Below are 22,605 nucleotides of genomic sequence, written 5' to 3'. Positions count from 1 at the left end.
ATATTAAATTAATAAAAAATAAAAATATATTTTTTGACCAGCTATAATTTTTTTCAGTGTAGTAAGGCCCGAGTATTTTTAAATATGGGTTTATCCTAATGGATTTGCCCTAAAAAATCTCCTGGCCATAACTTTCAATCTTTCCTTGGGGCAATCTTAGCATATTTATTCTTACTGTTACATGGGAGGTGGGCGTGTCAGTTGTCCGATTTCTAAAAAGATGCATCTTTTCATAATAATACCAAGTTCAAAAATTCGTGGCTTTACCATTAATAGTTTTTGAAATACAGAGTTTAGTCCCCCTAAAATGGCAAAATCTGACACTGTGCGCTATTAACAAAAAGCTTTTATACACAGAGAAAAAAGATTCGTTGTCATAACCGAATTTGTTTCCAATCGAATTTGGTCGGTTACAACAACTACCATTATTAAAACTATGTTTTTAGAACACAGGTAAGTTGTTACTACCGAATTATCGATGAATGTCATTTTTTTGAGCAAACCACTTTTTCTTCTGTAGTAAATCTAAGAGTTTTATAGAATTTTACATACTGGCAACACAAAGCATAGACAAAACAAAAAAAGAAAAGTTATTTAAAATGTAATACCCCATTTACACATACACGAAATATAGTAGATTTCATTAAAAATCTTTTTTAAAATCTAGACCGTTTACACTTACTATTTTTGGCATTTAGGAAGACTTCATTTTTTCTAATATTTCTTGAAATTGTGTTTGATATAAAAAATAAGAAGAAAAAATTGAATATTTATTAATATTTTATTTATAATAAAAAATTAGATATTGAAATATAACATTACTTTTTATTTTAAATAAAGTTTTCATTCATGTTTTTCAATTGATTAAAATTTTGTCGACATTTTGATTATTGTTTCTTCTTTTTGTTTTTCTCTTTTTTCTTGTACAGCGTCGTATTTTTCAGTATTATTCAGGAAAAAAACGGAGTTGCATCACTAAATACTATTAGATTTTGTGTAGATTTTAACGAAATCTAGTTACGAAGTAGATTTTGTTTTGTATGGGAAATCTAGATAAAATCAACTAGATTTCGCTCGAAATCTCATAATTACTAGATTTTGTGTATGTGTAAATTTAAAATTATTTTGAAAATTTTATTCATTTTTAATTCTTTAGGGGAAAACATAGAAATCCTGAACAGGAAAAGATTTTCCTCGATTTTATGGAGCAACATCAAGATATAGCCAAAGGGTATGTCAGGGGAGACTGAGTAACAAAAGAGGCACTATGGATAAAATTAACGGAAAAACTGAATTCCTCTGGGCCTCCTTCCAAGGATTGCAATGGTTGGAAAAAAAAACATGGGCTGATTGGAAGGTGTATGTGAAAAATTGTGTCACAATAAAAAAAACAAAAAACTGGTGGTGGTCAATTCAATAAATACATATCGGATGTAGAGGAATCGGTAGCAAGGCTGACAGGCATTTATAGAGCTGTTGGTGGCTTAGTTGGATCCAAAGATTTTGCTGAAACAGTTTTATAAAATTTGTTGTGTGATTCTAATAAAGAAACTTCAGCCGATTTAGACGTTATAGCACCTTCAACTTCTCAGAGTGCTTTAAAAAATCAGGAACACGCAGACAAAAATACAACCATATTATCAAAGAAGCGACCTTGCCTAACACCATCTCCTGACCCTAAACGTAAAAGACCACAAACTCCATGCAATCCTCATACACCATCAACACCAGATTTAAATAAACTTGTGGCAGAAGAAAACAATTACTTAAAATCTATAGTTAATTTAATGAAAGAACAACGTGATGAAATAAGATGCCAAAATCAAAAATTAGACAGGCTATGTAATATCTTGGAAAGTCATTTTACTGACAGAAAAATAAGGAAACTCAAAAGCAGATAAAAGAGAAAAACGAATTGAAGTTAAAATTATTAGAAAGAGAATCTTTAAAACTTGAAATAGAACGCAAAAATCAATGCGTCAATAATTCCCTATAGCTTCTGCATTCTAAATGATTGAATTGTTTTAAACACTGTTTTTTAATTCAATTGAGCAGCAATATTGTTTCTTATTCGTTGGGCAACATTAAACATATCTCTACCAGATATCTCCTCTACATCTTCATCATAATTCTCGTCATTTTCGTTCGTCGTTATAATATCCTCATACTCTACGTTGTACTCTCTATAAATAATATGTAAAGCACAGCACACATTTATTATCTTTACAACTTTTTGTGGAGTGTATTGCAATGTCCCAAGCAAGCACCTAAATCGGCTTTTCAATACCCCAATTGTTCTTCTATAATATTGCGGGCTGATGCATGCTTTTGGTTAATTTTGTGCTCTAACGTTCCAATTGTTACGTTTTTGTATGGCGTGATTAAAAATGGCTCTAAACCATAGCCGGAATCTCCCAATAGCCATGAATTTTTATTTCCATTGGAATAATTATCTGCTCATATTCCAAATGAACGAATCATAGCAAGACCGAGGTCTGCATGCATCCTGTGGATGCAATCACATATCTTAAACAACATAATATTACTTATTAAGAAGAAAACTAATGAAAAATCTATCTTACGATTATAGCATTAACACTAAATGATCCTTTTCTGTTAAAAAATAAAGATTCGTCTTCTGATGGTTTGTTCATTTTGACGTGCGTACTATCAACACATCCTATTACCCCTGGTACATAAAATTTATTAAAAAAATGAGCTTTTGAATTTTGTATTTCATCTGCTGACATTTGAAGCTTTATCCATTGTGGGCATATTATGTTCTCAGTTACATTTATTACTCTACACATTATTGTTGAAACTGTGCTCCTACCTACATACTGACATCCACATATTTAGCTAGAAATGAATTTTTGAACTGAAGAAGGTTTACCATAAAAAAATATGAGATCAATACCCATAACGCCTTGAAATGCACCTGTAGCTAGAAACCGAAGTGTTGTGGACAACTGTAAAATTACAGGAATTGTTGAACTTTCGAGATGTGGGCTTAATTTTTCCAAAACCATAATAAAAAAATTGAAATTTCTGGCATTTTGAGATTTTTTTATTTTTGTATTTTAATTTAATTTTTTGTATTATCTCTTTCCTGTTCTTTTACATTAATCATTGCCACATAAAAATCAAATAAGCAGACAACTTAAAATATTTAGGAATTTACAAATTCGATCGGAATCCATAGAAGCAAAATAAATTCGATCGGAATAGTAACTACGGAATTGAAACCATTCATATCGGAATGTGTGACAGTCCTGTATAACTACTTATTATAAAAAACAATTCAGTTATGGTGACCAAAACTATCAATATCAGCAACCAATAAAAATAAACGTATTGTTGCATATTTATATGAAAAATTATTTATTTCGCAGCAGATGAAATTATTTTTACATTAATTTTAAATTCAAAACTACGGTCCTATACGTTCATAAATGCATTCATAGCGCAAAACTGCAATATTTTAAACGTACAAGAAGAAAACAAACAGGGGAATTTTTGGCCAACTTTTTTCAGAGTTGCACGGAAAGGTACTTTTTTGTGTATACACGTGGATAAGTACATAAAAAAATATAAACAAAGAAGAAAATACATAAAAAACGTAAACAAAAAGATAACATACCATAACAAACACATTGATATATTTGTGAAATATTGAAATATCGAAATAAAAATCCTCTTTGAGCACTAAATCTGAAATGTGTTATTAATAGCAAATCGATCTAAGTATTAAGTATTCCTCGAAGTACTTTCTATGAGATGCTGTGATCTAACAAACTTTGAAGATATTACAAATTTAACAAAGGTTTTTATGCTTAATAAATTAAAAATATTCGTTGAGCAGCAAAACTAAAATATGTCATCGATAGGGGATCAATAGACAAATCGAACGTATATAGATTATTTTCCTAAGTACTTGCTATTAGCCGGTATACCGTAACAAACTTGACAAATTTGCAAATTTTAATGAAAATGTTTTTATACTCAAAAATTTTAAAATATTCGTTGAGCAGCAAAACCAAAATATGTCGTCGATAGGGGATCAATAGACAAATCGAACCATATATAGATTTTTTTCCTGAGTACTTGCCATGAGATGGTATAACGTAACAAACTTTTGCAAATTGGCAAATTTAATGAAAAAGTTTTTATACTAATATTTTTTTTTAAATATTCATTGAGCAGCAAAACTAAAATATGTCATCGATAGGGGATCAATAGACAAATCGAACCGTATATAGATTTTTTCTGAGTACTTGCCATAAGACGGTATAACGTAACAAACTTTTGAAAATTGGCAAATTTAATGAAAAAGTTTTTATACTAAAAATTTTAAAATATTCGTTGAGCAGCAAAACTAAAATATATCATCAATAGGGGATCAATAGACAAAACGAACCGTATATAGATTATTTTCATGAGTACTTGCTATTAGCCGGTATAATGTAACAAACTTTGACAAATTGCCAAATTTAATGAAAAGGTTTTTATACTCAAAAATTTTAAATTATTCGTTGAGCAGCAAAACTAAAATATGTGATCGATATGGAATCAATATACAAATTAAACCGTATATAGATTTTTTGCTGAGTACTTGCCATAAGACGGTATAACGTAACAAACATTGGCAAATTGGCAAATTTTATGAAAAAGTTTTTATACTCAAAAAATTTAAAATATTCGTTGAGCATTCGTTCGCTATGAATAACACATTTTTACTTCGATATTTCAATATTTCACAAATATATCAATGAGTTTGTTATGGTTTGTCATCTTTTTGTTTACGTTTTCTATGTATTTTATTCTTTGTTTATATTTTTTATTTACTTCTCCACGATTATACACAAAAAAGTACCTTTCCATGCAACTCTGAAAAAAAGTTTGATAAAGTTGAAAAAAGTTTGTTAAGAAGTTTGTTTTCTTCATAGAGATATATTTTAAATATAACGTTATATAGACTATTTTCTGTTACAGATGTTATTAATTCAGAAAAATTAATGCAATTAGAAACGTATTTACATATTGTCTACGTTTATATTTCTATTAAAAACAAACAAAGTAAAATTTTTAAAGTAATCACGGGCCAAAGGAACCAAAGCCACCTTTTACCTTCGATGTAATTGATGATATTTAAGCGTCAATGCGATATCTGGCTATTACAAATATCCTTGGGTAGAATTTTAAAGTCTTAGGTCTGCGGAAATATACGCTTGTTGATAATATTTGTCTAAGCCTTAACCTTTGAGTTACCATTTTGTACTTTCGAGCCGGGTTTGGTAGCAATGTTTCTTTCCTTAACAGCAGCACGAGGCTTTGAGGAGAGGGCTGCATCCTTGGTTTTAACCTAGCTTTAGAGGCAACTTTCTGGGTAGGAGCTGCCCTTGACTACTTTTCTTTTAAGCAGCAGCAGTTTCCTCTTCGCCATCAGCGGCGGAAGTAGTAGCCGAAGGCTTCTTCTCTTGTTTCTTATCACCAGGCATTGCAGCGGAATTTTCGGCTTGCTTTGAAATTAAGATTATTAATATTTGAAAAATTCATCTAGGTATAAATACACGACTTTCTGAAATTAAATTAAACGTATAATGTTTATTTTATATTATTTACATGCATGGAAACAGTTTCATTTACTTAAATTTTTTCTTAAAAATTTTTTTAGTACCATGATTTAAAAAATATAGAAGGTTGTTTCAATTTTATTTTTTTGACAAGTAACGAGATGTATGAAGTTTATTTTATTTGTACATAATCTAAAACGCGTTGCCACATTAAAAAAGGGTATAAAATAATAAAGGAAATTTTTAAATGCCTATGTGTAGTTCGGAAAAACTTAAAAATACACAATGATATGTATTATGTACACAGATACTATTACATATGTACATATGTATATATATTTTCTCAATAATTAAAACAAACAAGTAAAATGAAGTAAAAATAATGTTTATTAAGTTATAATTTTTTTAATTTTTTATTAACATTTACAAATTTATTTAAATCACTTTGTTAGTTAGTTACTAACTAAAATCATTTTAATATTAGAAGATTAGATTGTTTATTTTTTAATTTTTTTGAGCAAGTTTACTCTATTTTTTGAATATTTATACCCTACAGCACTATAGTGGGGAGGGAATTATACGTTTGTGCTGATGTTTCTAACACACAAAAATATTGGTCCAATACTCACTTTAAAGTATACCGATCGATTCAGAAGCATTTTTTGAGTCGATTAAGATATGTCCGTCCGGCTGGCTGGCTGTCCATGTAAACCTTGACCGCAAGGTACAGGCCGCAATTTTCAAGATAATTCGATGAAATTTGGTCCAAGCATGCCTATTTAAAATAGTTGAAATCGGTCCATTATTTCACCTAGCCCCCATACAACCGTAAAAATGTCTTAAACGTCTAAAATTGACTTGTAACCATTTATATCGCATTGAAACTCAACTCAAAAAAACACAAACTGTTATTTAAAATTATACCCTTTTATATTCTTTATAAAGCCTCATTTAGAAAATTTTGTTTTTTATCCATAAATTGCATAAATACTTTGGAATTAAGGTGAAATTAAATATAAAAGTTTCTTTATGAAATATACAAATTTTAAAAATATACTTATGGTGTAGGGTATTATATGGTCAGCCATGCCCGACTATACTTTCCTACTTGTTTTAAATTCTCCCCTAATTTTTCTTGCTTTTTGCCAAAATTACCCGTTACTTTTTAAGATAAAAAATGAACATGCCCACATTGATTTGTAATGCAGATCGTTTAGCCGAATTCGAGGCTTATATTTTAATAATTCCTGTTGGCGAACATCGAATTGGTTCGTTAAGTAGCCATGAAAAGGAATTAACACGTTTATGAGAAGCTGTTCGTTCAGCATACGATACATTGTTAATCGAAGCTGAACAATTGAAAACCCCACAAATCATTGAAGTGAAGTCCAGGTATATGGCTTCCTATAGTACCTACATCTCCTTGATTACGACCCATTTGGAAAATTTAAAATTCGCTGCTCAGACAGAAAAGTCCAATGATCATGGAGCAAGTTAAATACCACTTGTTTATTTAACCCCTTGTGACACCCAAATTTTCTATAGTGACTATAAGAATTGGCCTTCAATCCGAGACATGTTCTCTGCGTTGTATGGCAATAACCCCCATTTAATCCCAGTGTAGAAATCGTACTATTTATTACAGAAAACTCCTCATGATGTCATACAACCTGTTCCATTGATTTACGATGGCTATACAATGGCATGAAAAAGTTAGATGACACGTATGAGAACAAAGACGCTTTCATAAATGAACAGCTCTTTTGAATATTAAACCCCTTACCCAAGAAACAGGCCCGAATATTAAAAATCTGCAACGAACGCTTAATGATTGTATTACGAGTCTTTCATTTTTAGAAGTTAACTCGGAAATATTTTATCACGTCATGTTAGTGTATATTTGTGCTACAAATATACCCGAGAGCACTTTAAGTCTCTTGGAACAGTCCCAGAAACTTTGTCCAAAATTTCCAAAGTGGGAAGATATGGACGCTTTTTTGACAGCTCATTTCAAAATTCTTGAGTCTATTTCTGATATTTGACAGTCCAATCCCGTTCAAAACAAACCCCAGAATGCTATGTCGAAAAAGAACTCGAGTTTTAACCCCCCAAGTCCCACAGTTTGTCGTTGTTTCCTTTGTCAAGGACCACACCCCTTAAGACTTTGTCCTAACTTCTTGAGTCAGAGTGTAGATGAGTGTAGATGTCAACTGTCAATAGACTTAGGTGTTGTTCAAATTATTTGGCGACTTCTCACGATTTTATTAATTGTAAAAGTACTCATGTTTGTTCGTTGTGTAGACACTTTTGGGCTCGGCTATTTGTATAGTCCATTTTGACCATCTCAGATGTACAGCAAGAGCGCTAGTTGACCCTGGTACCTTTATATCTAGAAATTCCTATGTGCGTTCTTACTATTGGTTCTCCAATGGACCCTAGTTTCAAATTGAAAATTTGTGCATATGTAGTCGAGAAGATTACCGGCCAGTTGCCCTCGTGTTCTCTTACAGATATTGTAAGCTCTAGTTTTCCCGATATTACCATGTCCGACGTCATGTGTACCCGTATGGATATTCTATCAGGACCACTAAACTTCGTGTGGTATTTAATGCCTCGAACCCTTCCTCCAATGGCGTAAGCCTTAACAATGTTTTGTACCCCGGTCCTGTTTTACAGGAAAACTTTTTCGTTACGCTTTTAACGCTGACATTGAGAAAATGTATCGCCAAATTTTAATTCATCCCGAACAAACACAATTTCAACGGGACTTATACTGTAATCCCGAAGCTAATATAAAGGACTATGAGCTAAATACTGTCACATTCGAAGTGAATTGTGCGCCGTATTTAGAAATTTGAACTCTTTTACAATTGGCCAACGATTATGAACCCCTAAGTCCGTTAGCATCTGAAATTTTGAAAACCCAAATGTATGTCGACGACGTACATGCTGGCTCTCATGAGCTAGAAGACGCTTTTAGGAGACGTATTGAACTTACCCATGTTCTTGAATCGGCTAGTTTCGTTTTGAGAAAATGGACTGCCAATCACATACGTCGCTTAGAAGATTTACCCGAAGAATCTGCTTGATGCAGACTTCTTAAAATTTTCAGATGCTAGTACAACAAAAACCCTAGGCTTGCGATGGAATGCAGAAACTGACAGTTTCTTCTTCCGACTCATATCGCAGCCACGCCGGGATATTGTGACTAAACTTTCTGTCCTGTCAGAAATAGCTAAGCTATTTGACCCCGCCGGTTGGCTTTCCCCATAAATCATTGTTGATCAAATTATAATGCAACAAATATGGAAAGATAAGAGAGATTGGGATGAATGTTTAAAACCCTTAACCCTTGTGCATTGACACTCATTTTTAAATGATAACCCAAATATTGAGAAACTTAACATTAACCCGGGTTATGATATTGAACTTCATGCATTTTCTTATGCCTCGAATTATTTCTTTGAATGAAATCACTTCACATTTACTCTCTGCAAAGACGAAGGTAACTCCAAAAAAAAACCATGCCATTGGCCAACCTTTGTCAAAAACAGAGTTGTGCTAATCGTAAAGTTGGTAACGAGAATTGGTTTCATGTAGATTCCAAAGATAACCCTGCAGATCTCGCAAGTCGTGGAACTCTTGCTCGAGATTTAGTTGATAACCTCCTATGGTGGCATGGTCCCTCGTGGTTAAGACAGCCGCGAGAGTACTGGCCACAAAATATCGTTACCAAACATCAGCATTTAGAAGTTCAATCTTTTTCTGTTCAGACAGATCCAACTTTTGACATACTGGAAAGTTTCTTAGATCTACCCCTTGCAATGCGAATTATTTCGTATTGGTTCAAGTGTTTACAATATTTAAAAACCAGAAAATGCAGTTTGTCGAACTTGTTCACAAATGCTCTGCCCATTTAAGAGAAAAAGTATTTGTACGAAATAGTTTTCAGCCAGTTGAATCGCATTTTATACCCCCTGGTACTCCTCATATGGGCGGCTTATGGGAAGCCGGCGTAAAGAGTGTAAAAACTCATTTTCGCAAAATTGCTGGAATGCAGAAATTTACCTTTGAGGAGTTTTCAGTTAAGGCAAGCCCGAATAGAAGCTTGCCTTAACACAAGACCCTTAACTGCAATGAGCGATGATCCCTTCGATTTAGTCCCTTTAACCCCAGGTCATTTTCTGATAGTAGCACCCCTAAACCCGATCATTCCGATTGATTATTGCCAATAGATGCAAAAACTGAAAGTGCTTCAACATCAGTTTGCTTTAAGATGGAAAGAGGAATACCTCAAAGAACTCCATAGGCGAATTAAATGGAAATATCCGCAAAGGGACTACACAGTCGGAGATTTAGTTGTTATCCGTCAGGATAATTTACCCCCGAATGAATGGCGTTTAGGCAGGATAGAGAAGACCCATGTAGGCCATGACAGCAAGGTCCGCATTGCGGACGTGAGAACAGCTTCGGGCATTTTTACCCGTCCAATAGTGAAGCTTTTTTTCTTACCAAAGTCAGAAATTTACTAATTTGTATTCTTTGTCTCTTTTTTCTTCTATCTCTTTCTTTATTTCACCATAGCAAGATGTCAAGTCTGAACGTCTAAGAACATAAAAACAACCCGAGATGAGATCCTTCGGGACTGTCGCTTATGCAAAAGTGAGCATACCCTGCGATGGGAAACGGTGAAAAAGTATCGCTATTGTTTCAACTTCCAGGCTCACTCCCACATGAAAGACAAATGCATCGGCAGAGAGCGGTCGCCACACAGCCACAACAACATCATTGCTGCTCACTACCCCTACAACAACCTCAGTATTATGTGCAGTCAACACAGCAGCACTACTCTCAACAACAGCTTCAGCCGTATCAGCAGCAACCACCTCATCCATACGGCCAGCAACATCAAACCCCAGCCACTATTGCCCTAAATGTTATGTCTGACCGTATAGTTTGAAGTTTTTTTTACATGTTTTTATTGTTATTAATATAAATGAATTTATTCTAAATTAATTGTTATTTTGGAAAAAAATGTTACCCATTTTTTTAACTCTGTTTTCAGCTCATTTTACCCCGCAGTATCCTTAGCCTTCCTTATTGCAGTATAGCAAGGGGCGGTATATTTATGCGCACAGTATATATGGCCATTCTATGTTTTTTTTATTCTTTGGTATTTTTTACCATTTTTTTCTCTTTCTTTAAAATTGTAATATTGACTTCAGGGATGCCATAATTGGTACGATGGTACTTTTTTTATACTATTTGATATGCAAAAGTACCGTGATACTCCCGAGTCTTATTTGATACTTTCAGGGCTACAATCTTAATATCCGATTATCGTTTAACTGGTAGTAAATCTGTCATGTCCGTCCGTCTGTCTGTTAAAATCACGATAGGGACCACACGGGAAGAGCTACATAGTTGAAATTTTGCATAAGTATTCTCTATTGCTAACGTTTTCTTGGTATTGAAAATGGGCAATATCGGTTCACTTTTTCGAATAGCGCCAAACAAGTGGTCCTCCAGACAACAACTTTAAGGTCCCCAAATGACTTTAACACTCATTACTGGCACTAAAATGCGATTAAATTCGGTATAAGTAAGTTTCTTACGAATCAAAACTTGTCTACCAATTTTCTTTTTAGGATTGGTCCTTAATTGACCCTACACCCCCCACCCCCCATATAAGGTCCACTTCGGAAAATCACTACAACACTCATTACTGGCTTAAAAATAAGAATACAGCAATGAAATTGGATGCACATAAGTTTCATGCGAGTCAAAATCTCTCTACTAAATTTTATATGGATCGATCCATATTTGACCTTACTCCCCATATAAGGTTTCCTTCAAAAAATGACTTAAATGCTCATTACTGGCTTGAAAATACGAATATAGCAATACAATTCGACAGACATGAGTTCCATGCTAGACGAAAGGTCTTTGTCAAATTTTATGTGGATAGGTCCATAATTGCCCCTACCCCCATGTAAGGTCCCCTTCAGAATTTAAATTTAACTTTAACACTCCTTACCGGCCGAAAAATGTGAGTATAGTGATGAAATTCGGTATAAGTAAGTTTCATACGAATCAAAACCCGTCTACCAACTTTTCCACGATCTGCCATCAAATATAAAATTTGTAGGAAACAGCTACTAAAGTTATATAGTATTGGAATTCTCTTCATATTATCAGACAAAATGTTAATATAGTCAAAACCCTGAGAATAAGTTAGACGCTTCTATAAGATTAATCAGCGCAGAGTTCGAATATTACTTCATATTTTCTCCATCGCATCTGGAATCTAAGATATTATATCCTGAGTTTTAAGAAAACTCAATTTTTGTCCCTTTTCGAGACTTTTATAACAGCGCCATGAGTTTTTTAAATATAACATTTACAAAGTACAATTTCGTGGTAATATTTGTATCGTAGCTATGAGATACCATGCATTCTTGGGCAAGAAATTGTGTAGCATCAAATTATATCCAAGATGTTAACATTGAGGGACGAACAAAGATTCACAATATCAACATATAATGCCCATTCTAATTTAAAAAGTATAAATATAAATATATTGGAATGTAAGTAAGCTCGTATTACTTGCATATGTTTTGAACACCTTGATATCGACTACCTTACATAATACAAGTTTTTTTTTAAATTTATTTTGAACGAAACGTATTATCTTTTTAAGTTTATTAATAACACTGAAGTTAATCTTCAAATTTATACTAATTTTAATAAATTAATATTAACTGTTAAAAAATAAATTAATAAAAAAATGTATTTAGGACATTTTGATCACAGAATATCATTATATAGTCATGTATAATAAAAAATATTATGGTAAATAAAAAATAATATGATATTTTAAATTTGTTACAATAACCATAATATCTTAAGACTATAATCATAATTTTTACCACAATATTTTTCGCTTAGAACATGGTTACCACAACCATGTTTTTTCTCAGAATGACTTTCTAAGTCGATTTGTCCGTCTGTCTGTGTGTCCATGTAAACCTTGTGCGCACGCTACAGGTCGAAATTTCAAGATAATTTGAAATTTGGCACATAGTATTTTCTTGATTCAAAGACGAACGCTATTGAAAATGATTGAAATCGGTCCATTATATCGACTAGCCCCCATACAACCGTTCCCCCGATTCGGGACTTAAGGCTCACAATTACGTAAAATGTTCTATTATCTCAACAAAAATCTGTAGAATTTAGTTTTATAGAACAATAAATGACACTACTAATTTTTATAGTGATCGGCCCTCATTTGACCTTAGTCCCCATGCAAACTCCCTTTCAGAAAATGTTTTAAAGATCAAAATTTACTTATAATTTCTAATAAAATGATAAAAATCCACATATATATTTACCCTTACTCCCATATGCGTAAAAATATTCCTCAATACTGTTAAAGAACAAATTAAATGCTTTATTTTTAAATTATCCACTTTTTTAACATACTGACTGGTGTAGGGTATCATATAGTCGGCAATGTCCGACAATACATTCAATCTTGTTACTATTATATTGCTGATTTCAATACTAAACTGCTTAGAATAATAATAAATATTTTGGGTGAATTTGGCTGACATCCTTTGCTTACTTTGCTGTTTTTGGCAGACGGACATAACATAATAAAGTATATATTCTGTGTCCTTATTAGGTTAGGTCTCAGATAAATATTTTTTATTGTTACACACGGAATGACAATAAAGACATTTTTGAATTTCAATAAAACAATTCATATTCGATAAAACAATTCATATTAGTCAAAATATGCTTAAACTCTTCTTAATGTTTATAAAACATGGATATTTTGTATAGAAAACCAAAGTAAATTAATAAAGTAGCATTACTTGAAAAGCTGACTATAGAAAAATAAAATTAGTTGTCAAAGTTTGTTTTGAAAATTGTTAACATTGTTTATGTCGCCATTTTTAAATTGTGTTTTGCTATTTGTTAAAATTTGTGAAATGTTGAAAAAATGAATTAAAAGTGGTCTTAAAGTAGTTTAAAAATGTTATAAATTGTACAATATATAATAATATAATTAAATCCTTAATATTTTCAACTTAAAAGTAATATTTTATATTTATGTTTTGTTCACTTTGTTGTTAAAGGAAATTTTCTTAATTTTATTTTGACACATCCTTAGATTATTCTACAACAAACACAAAATACATGTGTTTGTTGTAGATGTTGTTGTACAACAAGAGATGTCGCTACTTTATTAATTTACTTTGTAGAAAACCTAGAATTTTTTTAGTTTTTTTATTAACTTAATTATGCTAAAAAGCATTTCCCATAATTTTCATAAGAGGGCAAACTTATACAGATCCGAAGTTGTAATTGATTCGTTTGGTACCTACATAAAAGTATTTAAAGGCGGGGTTAATTGACCAAGTTATACATATATAGTATTATATACCATTGTAAGTAGGATCAGATAGTTGAAGAGCTCAATTTTATTTTATAATAAAAATTAAATTATTTATTAAAAAATTAGAATTCTCAGGAAAAATTTTAGAACTTATTCTAAAAACTACTAGTTCTAGAACGAGTGAAAACAGAACCACTTCAGATTCTTAAACAACAGCCTTGGAACTAGTAGTGTCGCCATTACTTCTGGAACCTGTTCTTTAAAATAGTTTTTAAGGAACTAGTTTTTTGAAACTAGTTACACATTGCTACTACACTAGCTCAATGGAACTCATACTAATTCCGAAACAACTTCTTGGAATCAATTGAAAAAAATGTAAAAAATTAAAAATTTATACTTATTTTTATTGAAATAGAAAACGCGTTCAAATGTATATTTTTGCATTCCACTGAACTACGAGATATTAAAGAGCTCACTAATTCAATGGTACCGAGAGAAAAATCATTGGTCTCAACGCCAAACTAGGACGAGTTCAGCCTAAATTCATGTGTTCTAGAACTAGTTGAAGAACTAATACAATTTCTTTTTTGGGTTATTATATTTTGTGTTTTTTGAAATCCAATATAAATTAATTATTATATAATAATAAAAATATTTTCAAAAGTATTTTCATAGATAACTTCACAATAATATTAATGTTATAATTTATAAATTACAAAGTATGTTTCCAAACTAAAAAATGTTAATGCCCAATAAATTAAAAGTAACATGTTCGGATTTTTATTTTACAGTAGCTAATACCCGGTATGCTTGCCTACCCCAATCGAAATTAAATACATAATAACCAAAAATATTATTTGTTTAGTTACTAAATTATACAATTTTTCTTAAATTATAATAATTTCTCTTGATGACAAAATATTTAATTTAAATTCTTATATAATACATTAATGATCTATTTATTTCTTACTTGCTAAAATTTAATATAACTTTAAATTTTAAACAAATATTTCATATTCTTATGCTTTGGTATATACAATATTTTTTGTTTTACCCTCTAGTATAAATAAAAACCCCAATTCATATAGTAGTACATATAGGCGAAACTGAAAAAAATTATTCTCTTCACACAGACGAGCACTGAGAGAATAAAACAAACTTTTGAGAACTAAACGCACTCAATAAACTCCAAATTTTCTTCGCAAAATTGCGAGGATATTAGCTCTTATTAGTTTTTCTTATCACTTAAACTTAATGTTTATTATTTTTTGCAACACTTTTCTATTATTTAAAACTCCGAAAATAATTTATATTTTGCAAACGATAACAAATATTTTTTTGTTTTTTTGACATTTCATTTTAATTAAAGCTGAAAAAAGAAAAGTTGTACATTTTCGTATTGAAAATTAAAAAAAGGTATTTTACATACTTTTGTTCATTTTGCATTAGTGCAAAAAAATGACGAAAACACGTGTTAATAATATGTTTTAAGATAAAATACAGTTTCCAAAAAATAATTAACTAATATCTTCATTCACTAGCATGTAAATTTCATTAATAACACACAAAAAATAACGTAAAAAAATACATTTTTTATTTAGTACCTTCTGAACAACTGTGTTTATTTCTGTGCTTCTGCTAATACATTCTCACCAATTAGGTCTTTGACAGGGGACTTAGGTCCTTGACAATTAGTTTCGCCTATATACTACTATATGCCCCAATTAAAGATTTTAAATATTGTAACCAAAACAGTTTTCCAGATTAACAATATGTTACATATGAGAGATTCCAAGCAAATTATTGCAAGTTCACCAATTTTAATCTATCTATGAAAAATTTGAATTATATAACAGTTTTCAAGATAAACGAAATTTTGTTCAAAAATTTATGAATCTAGTTCTATGTTTTCCTAGATAAACAATATTTTGTATTTTATTCATATGGGAGATGTCAATTCCCCACTAAAAGTTTGCTCGTTATACTCTAAATGTTATTCTGTAAATAATATACGAATTTTTCTATTTTATTTATATGGGAGATCCAAGCCCCCCAGATGAAAGTCCGCTCTTATTTCTTTTAAAATGTTCAGATGAATATTAAAGTTCTTGGTTTCGAAAAATTTAGTTCTATTAGTTTCCCAGATAAACGAATTTTTGTATTTAATTAATATCGGAGATGCCGCTCCCCTCATGGGTAGTTTGCCAATTTAATACCCAATATATTTACATGGTTGCAAAATTGTAAGATTCGAACTGTTACAGTTTCCAAGATAAACAAATTTTTGTATTTAACATATATGGGAGGTGCCACGCCCCCTAACGCTAGTCCGCCCACTTTTTATCCTTAATAATCATATTGACACTAAAGTGGCTCCTGCAAAAGTTGAGGACTCTGTTATAATATCTCAAAAAATTTTAATATTCGAACTGTATTAGTTTCCAAGATAAAATAATTTTTGTAATAAATTAATATGGGAGGTGCCACTCCCCCTAAAGCTAATTATCCCACTTTTTATCCCAAATAATCATATTGATACTAAGTGCCTCCGACAAAATTTGAGGACTCTAACTGATATATTATTTCAAGATAAGCGATTTTTTTATTTAACTAATATGGAAGGTGCCGCTCCCCTCATGGGTAGTCCGCCAATTTATCACCCAAAATGATTACATGGTTGTTAAAGTTATTCATGCAAAATTTAAGGTTCGAAGATAAGCGAATCTTTGTATTTAATTTATATGGGAGGTGCCACGCCTTACTTATCCTAAATAATCATATTGACACGAAAGTGGCTCCGACAAAATTTGAGGAGTCTAACTGTTATATTATCTCAAATATACGAATTTTATATTTTCTTAATGTGGGCGTGGCTCCTCGGCCACTTGAAATTTCAAAATAAAAGATGCCTATTACTTATTCCAGGCATACAGAAATACGCTGTAAAAATTTAAAAAAATAGGTTCAGCCGTTTAGTAGTCTATAACGTTCAAACATACAAACATATAAACATACAAACAAACACACATTAATTTTTATACCCTTTACCTTCGTGAGAAGGGTATATATAAGTTTGTCATTCCGTTTGTAATTTCTATAATATAATTTTCCGACCCTATAAAGTATATATATTCTGGATCCTTATAGATAGCGGAGTCGATTAAGCCTTGTCCGTCTGTCTGTCTGTTGAAATCAGTTTTTAGAGGGCCCCAGATATCGGCGAGATCCGAATCTTCAATAATTCTATTAGACATGCTTTCGAGAAGATCGCTATTTAAAATCAGCAAAATCGGTCGGTAAATAACGGAGATATGAGCAAAAATACGAGACAACCTCTGAAAATTTCATCAAAAAATTGTTCAAAAAGCAACAACAACACTGTATATAGAAAAAGATGTACACGTGTGTGTGTAGATGTATTTGGTTTTATTCAGCTGTGTATTTTTTGTATGTTTGGAATTCAAACATACAAAAAATACACAGCAAAAAAACATGATTTGCCTTATTTTTTAAATAAAATAATTTTCCCTTTTGTTTTGAAAATATATGTTTTAATGAATAGAAAAAAGTAAGTATTTAAAACGTTTTCAATTATATGAGAGTAGATTGTGAGTTATTGTACAATAATTTTTATGCGAATAATGTAAGTTTGAAATTTTAAACTAACACAAATTTTTTCCAAGTGCTTTTTAAAACAATTTTTTTACGATAAACAAAAACAAAATCTACGTAACGTCAATGTTTACCAGCAATGAATATGAAAGTGTTGTTATTTTACTCTTGCTTCTATACTGTTAAGAACAACAACAACGTATTGCTAGTGTTAAGAGCATATAAGTGTATAGAAAACACACTGTCTATAGCTAAGCGCATTTACAAAAACAAAAGAGTACCAAACGCATAGGGCTTGGGCACCCTTGGTTTGGATGCTGTTGGCGTCATTGCGTTGTTATTTTTGTTTTTGTTTTTCTGTGTTTTTCGTTATGTATGTTTAGATCATACACCGGCGTATAGAGAGACAGTTAAAAAAAACTCCACCACACACAGACTATTGGTATTTTTTCAATGAAATTGCACTGAAAAAAATATTTGGCTGTTTTCAATTTTGAAGATTGTGCAATTTAATCTACTATTAATTGGGAATATTTATAAACAAAATATGATCAATGGACGTAAGAATGATAATTTCTTCACATAAGAAGAACATTTCAAATTAAAATGTACAAAAAAAGTATCAAATAAGAATGATTTTATTTACTTTCATTGTTATGCATTCTAGAAAATTGTTTAGGGTGTATGTTGTTTTTGGAAATTATGCTCTTGTTTTTGAAGTTGTGTTTTTGTTTTTTCAAATTGCGTTTGCAATTTTTGAAACAAAGCGATTCGGCACAGCCGAATATAGCACTCTTACTTGTTATATATAGATTATTAATGTTAGTAGTAGAACTTTCTGTGATAGCTGGTTTAATACGGTCAATAGGTATAGTTACGATTTCCCCTTATTTTTTAATTTTGAAAATTGTTTTATCTTTTTCTATTACATTGTATGGTACTACAAATGGTGGTTGCAATGACCGTTTAATAATTTCTAGCACGTATACATATTTACAACTTTTTAAATTCTTTGGAGTATACAATCGAGATTCCGAATCAGTGTCATGCATTATGTTTGATCTAATATTTTTAAAATGTTCCTTAAATGCAGAATCAGAAGCGTCAAAGTTATTTTCCTAAACTACAAATTCTCCCGGTAAACGAATATTTTGTCAGTTTAGTTTGACGAGTTTTTAAAAAAAGCACAAGGTTGTTCGCAACGTATAGCTTTATCTCCAAATCGGTAATGAAACCTACACAACCACTATTTGAGAATATTCTTGATCGTGAATTTCTCCTATAACGACTCCTGTAAGAGGAACGTGGCTGTCTATAATTTAAGTCCTTTTTAAGTGATTTAACTTAAACACATAATTTATTCATTAATTAAATTTTCTACAATACTTTCAATATTGGTTGGTGTATGTTCTTTAATGCTTGCAACATCACTATTGTACATAACTTCCCATATCCTATCTGCTAATTGTATTATATCATTAATATCATTATGATTTGACCCAGTAAAAGTTACATTAAGGCTTTTTGGTACTTTTCTCAACCACAACTTCTTCAAAATTTCAGGGCTATAGCTAGTTTCAGCTAAAAGGGACAGTGAGCGATAGAATTCTGAGGGTTTTATATTACCTATTTCACTGTCCGACAAAATCTTTTCTAACCGGAGGTTTCACTTAGTGAATGACGATATACTAATATCTTCTTTAAGTTATGGTAAAGATTATAGGGTGGAGGATTCTGTGTTATATCCATAACTGACATTATTTCTTCTTGAGGTAGTACAGTAATAATGTTTTGGTATTTTGTTTTGTCCAAAGATATTCCTTTGGTTGTAAACTGCATTTCTGCATGGATAAACCAGGCCTCAGGACAATTTGTCCAAAACTGAGGAGTTTGACTGAAGTGGCATACAGACCGTAATTTGATTGAGGTGAGTAATCGGGGTTCCTACCTATGAATTGAGGATTCTGTCTTTGTTGTGTAATATTTATATTTGTGTCAGAGTTTTCAACTTGTGTGTTGTCACTATTAGTTGTCTGAAGAGTACTACGCGAGGGTGAGTAAAGCTGGTTTTACACGATCGCACAAGTAATATGATCTGTCAAAATTTTGTGTAGAAGATAACGGATGGGATCGTCTAAACGCAATATGTAATGAAACCATCACACATTGAGAGAGAATACATATGGAAAATTTGACAGTCGTATGGCTCTCTTCATTTTTTGAAATGATTCAAAAAAACAAGCAGGTCGCATTAGATCAAAGATGTATTTTTATGTAAACACATATAAAAAGTGAAACAGCTGTTTCCATCTTACATTTTTATTGTTTTATACCAATGTAAACACAAAATATATAAATCATACGACTTTTATTCTCTTTTTTGTTGTACGGATGGAATTTCATTTTACTTTTTCATTAGATTTGTCGTACGTAAAGTGTTATCGTCTAAAGGGCCCTTAAAAAGGCAACATTTTTCAAAAGGAAACTTAACAATAAGAACAATTTATATAAATAAACAAGTATGAATGTATAGTCGGGCGTAGCCGACCATATGATACCCTTCACCAGTCAGTATGTATGTTAAAAATGGGGATTATTTAAAAAAAAAAAAAGCATTTGGTTTGTTTTTTTAACTTTATTTCGGAATATTTTTTTAAGAGGGCTCAAAGGGGAGTAGGGCAAAATATGGCCATATCCTTAAAAATGTTGGTAGGGGGAGTTAAGTCTTCTTCAATATTATTTATGTACCCCCCAAATAGGGCCTTTGGGCTTATAATTAATTTAAATGATCTATTATGTCAACAAAAGTCGAGAAAACTTAGTTTTATAGAACTTTGAATGACACTATCGATTTTGGTAATGATCGGGCTTCATTTGACCCTAGCCCCCATACAAACTCTCCTTCAGAAAATGACTTAAAAGCCACTTACAAACACTAATGACACTTTTAAATTCTACATAAATAATATTGAAGTAGACTTAACTCCCCCTACCAACATTTATAAGGATAGGGCCATATTTTGCCCTACTCCCCTTTGAGCATTCTTGTAAAAAATCTGTTTTTTCAAAAAAAAAAAAAAAATAAAAATATTCCGATATAAAGTTAAACAAGTAAGAGTGCTATATTCGGCTGTGCCGAATTTTATATACCCTTCACCATAGTGTATTTTAAACATCTTTTATAAATTTTTTCCCGACTACATTATTATTACATCAAAATCAACAACAACGCTAAACGAAATAAAACACAAAATACACAAGGCATCTAATCCAACAGACATCTAAACATACATAACGAAAAACACAGAAAAACAAAAATAACAACGCAATGACGCCAACAGCATCCAAACCTAGGGTGTCCAAGCCCTATGCGCTTGGTACTCTTTTGTTTTTGTAAATGCGCTTAGCTATAGACAGTGTGTTTTCTATACACTTATATACGCTTAACACTAGCAATACGTTGTTGTTCTTAACAGTATAGAAGCAAGAGTAAAACAACAACACTTTCGTATTCATTGCTGGTAAACATTGACGAGAAGCAGATTTTTTTTGTTTATCGTAAAAAAATTGCTTTAAAAAGCACTTGGAAAAAAATTTGTGTTAGTTTTAAATTTCAAACTTCAAATTCACAATCTACTCTCATATAATTGAAAACGTTTTAAATACTTTTTTCTATTCATTAAAAATATATTTGCAAAACAAAAGGGAAATTATTTTATTTTAACAAAAAATGCAAATCATATTTTTTTGCTGTGTATTTTTTTGTATGTTTGGATTCCAAACATACAAAAAAATACACAGCTGAATAAAACCAAATACATCTGCACACACACGTGTACATCTTTTTCTATATACAGTGTTGTTGTTGCTTTTTGAACAATTTTTTGATGAAATTTTCAGTGGTTGTCTCGGATTTTTGCTCATATCTCCGTTATTTACCGACCGATTTTGCTGATTTTAAATAGCGATCTTCTCGAAAGCATGTCTAATAGAATTATTGAAAATTCGGATCTCGCCGATATCTGGGGTCCTCTAAAAACTGATTTCAACACACAGACAGACGGACAAGGCTAAATCGACTCCGCTATCTATAAGGATCCAGAATATATATACTTTATAGGGTCGAAAAATTATATTATAGAAATTACAAACGGAATGACAAACTTATATATACCCTTCTCACGAAGGTGAAGGGTATATGGCCTGTTGTTTGTCGTCACTTCATTTTTGAAAGTGTGGAGTACGGTCAATTTTGAATCCATCCTTATTGAATTTGGTACATATATTTGTGTTCTTATAAACTTGTTTATGACGAATTTTACCACTATGCTGGTATTATTAAGCCTGTTTTGAGCTTTAAAGTCATTTCTATAAGACGAATTTCTGTGGGGATATGGTCAACAATGATATTATTAGATCAGTTATGATCGTTAGAGTCATTTTCTGAAGTAGGCCTATGTAAGGAGACTGGTCAATTATGTTCCGATCTATTATTGTGTAACATATTATTAAGTGACATAAGAGCGATTTTTTTCGAATGGGGTTCTAATATTAGGGGTAGGATCAAATATGAGCCGATCGCCACTAAATTTGGTAAAGCGATTTTTGTTCCTGTTTGTGTTGAATTTCGTTATAATACATGTGTTAAAATCAAATTTGAAAATGTATTTTTGTTCTTATACAACTTGTTTACGTCGAATTTTGTCACTTTACTGCTACTGTTAAGTCAATTATGATCGTTAGATAATTTTCCGAAAGGGGCTTTATATTGGGGTTGGTCAATTATTGTTCGATTAAGCGATATATCACAGTATAATTTCTGTTTGCATAAAAAACTTGTGCAAAATTTTATGTCGAATGCTGCCAAATTAATGTTCATAACTATGACACTTTATACTACTGTATTGTGGGACTCTAATAAACTTTTATCTTTATATAACAAGTGCTAAAGAACACATTCGAATGAGCCATAAAAATTCAAAAAGGATTTGTAGTCAAAAATCTATAAGAAAGATT

This window comes from Lucilia cuprina, chromosome 4 (genome assembly GCF_022045245.1).
Source record: "Lucilia cuprina isolate Lc7/37 chromosome 4, ASM2204524v1, whole genome shotgun sequence".
Lineage (NCBI taxonomy): Eukaryota > Metazoa > Arthropoda > Insecta > Diptera > Calliphoridae > Lucilia > Lucilia cuprina.
Note: the sequence above shows the minus strand (reverse complement) of the source record.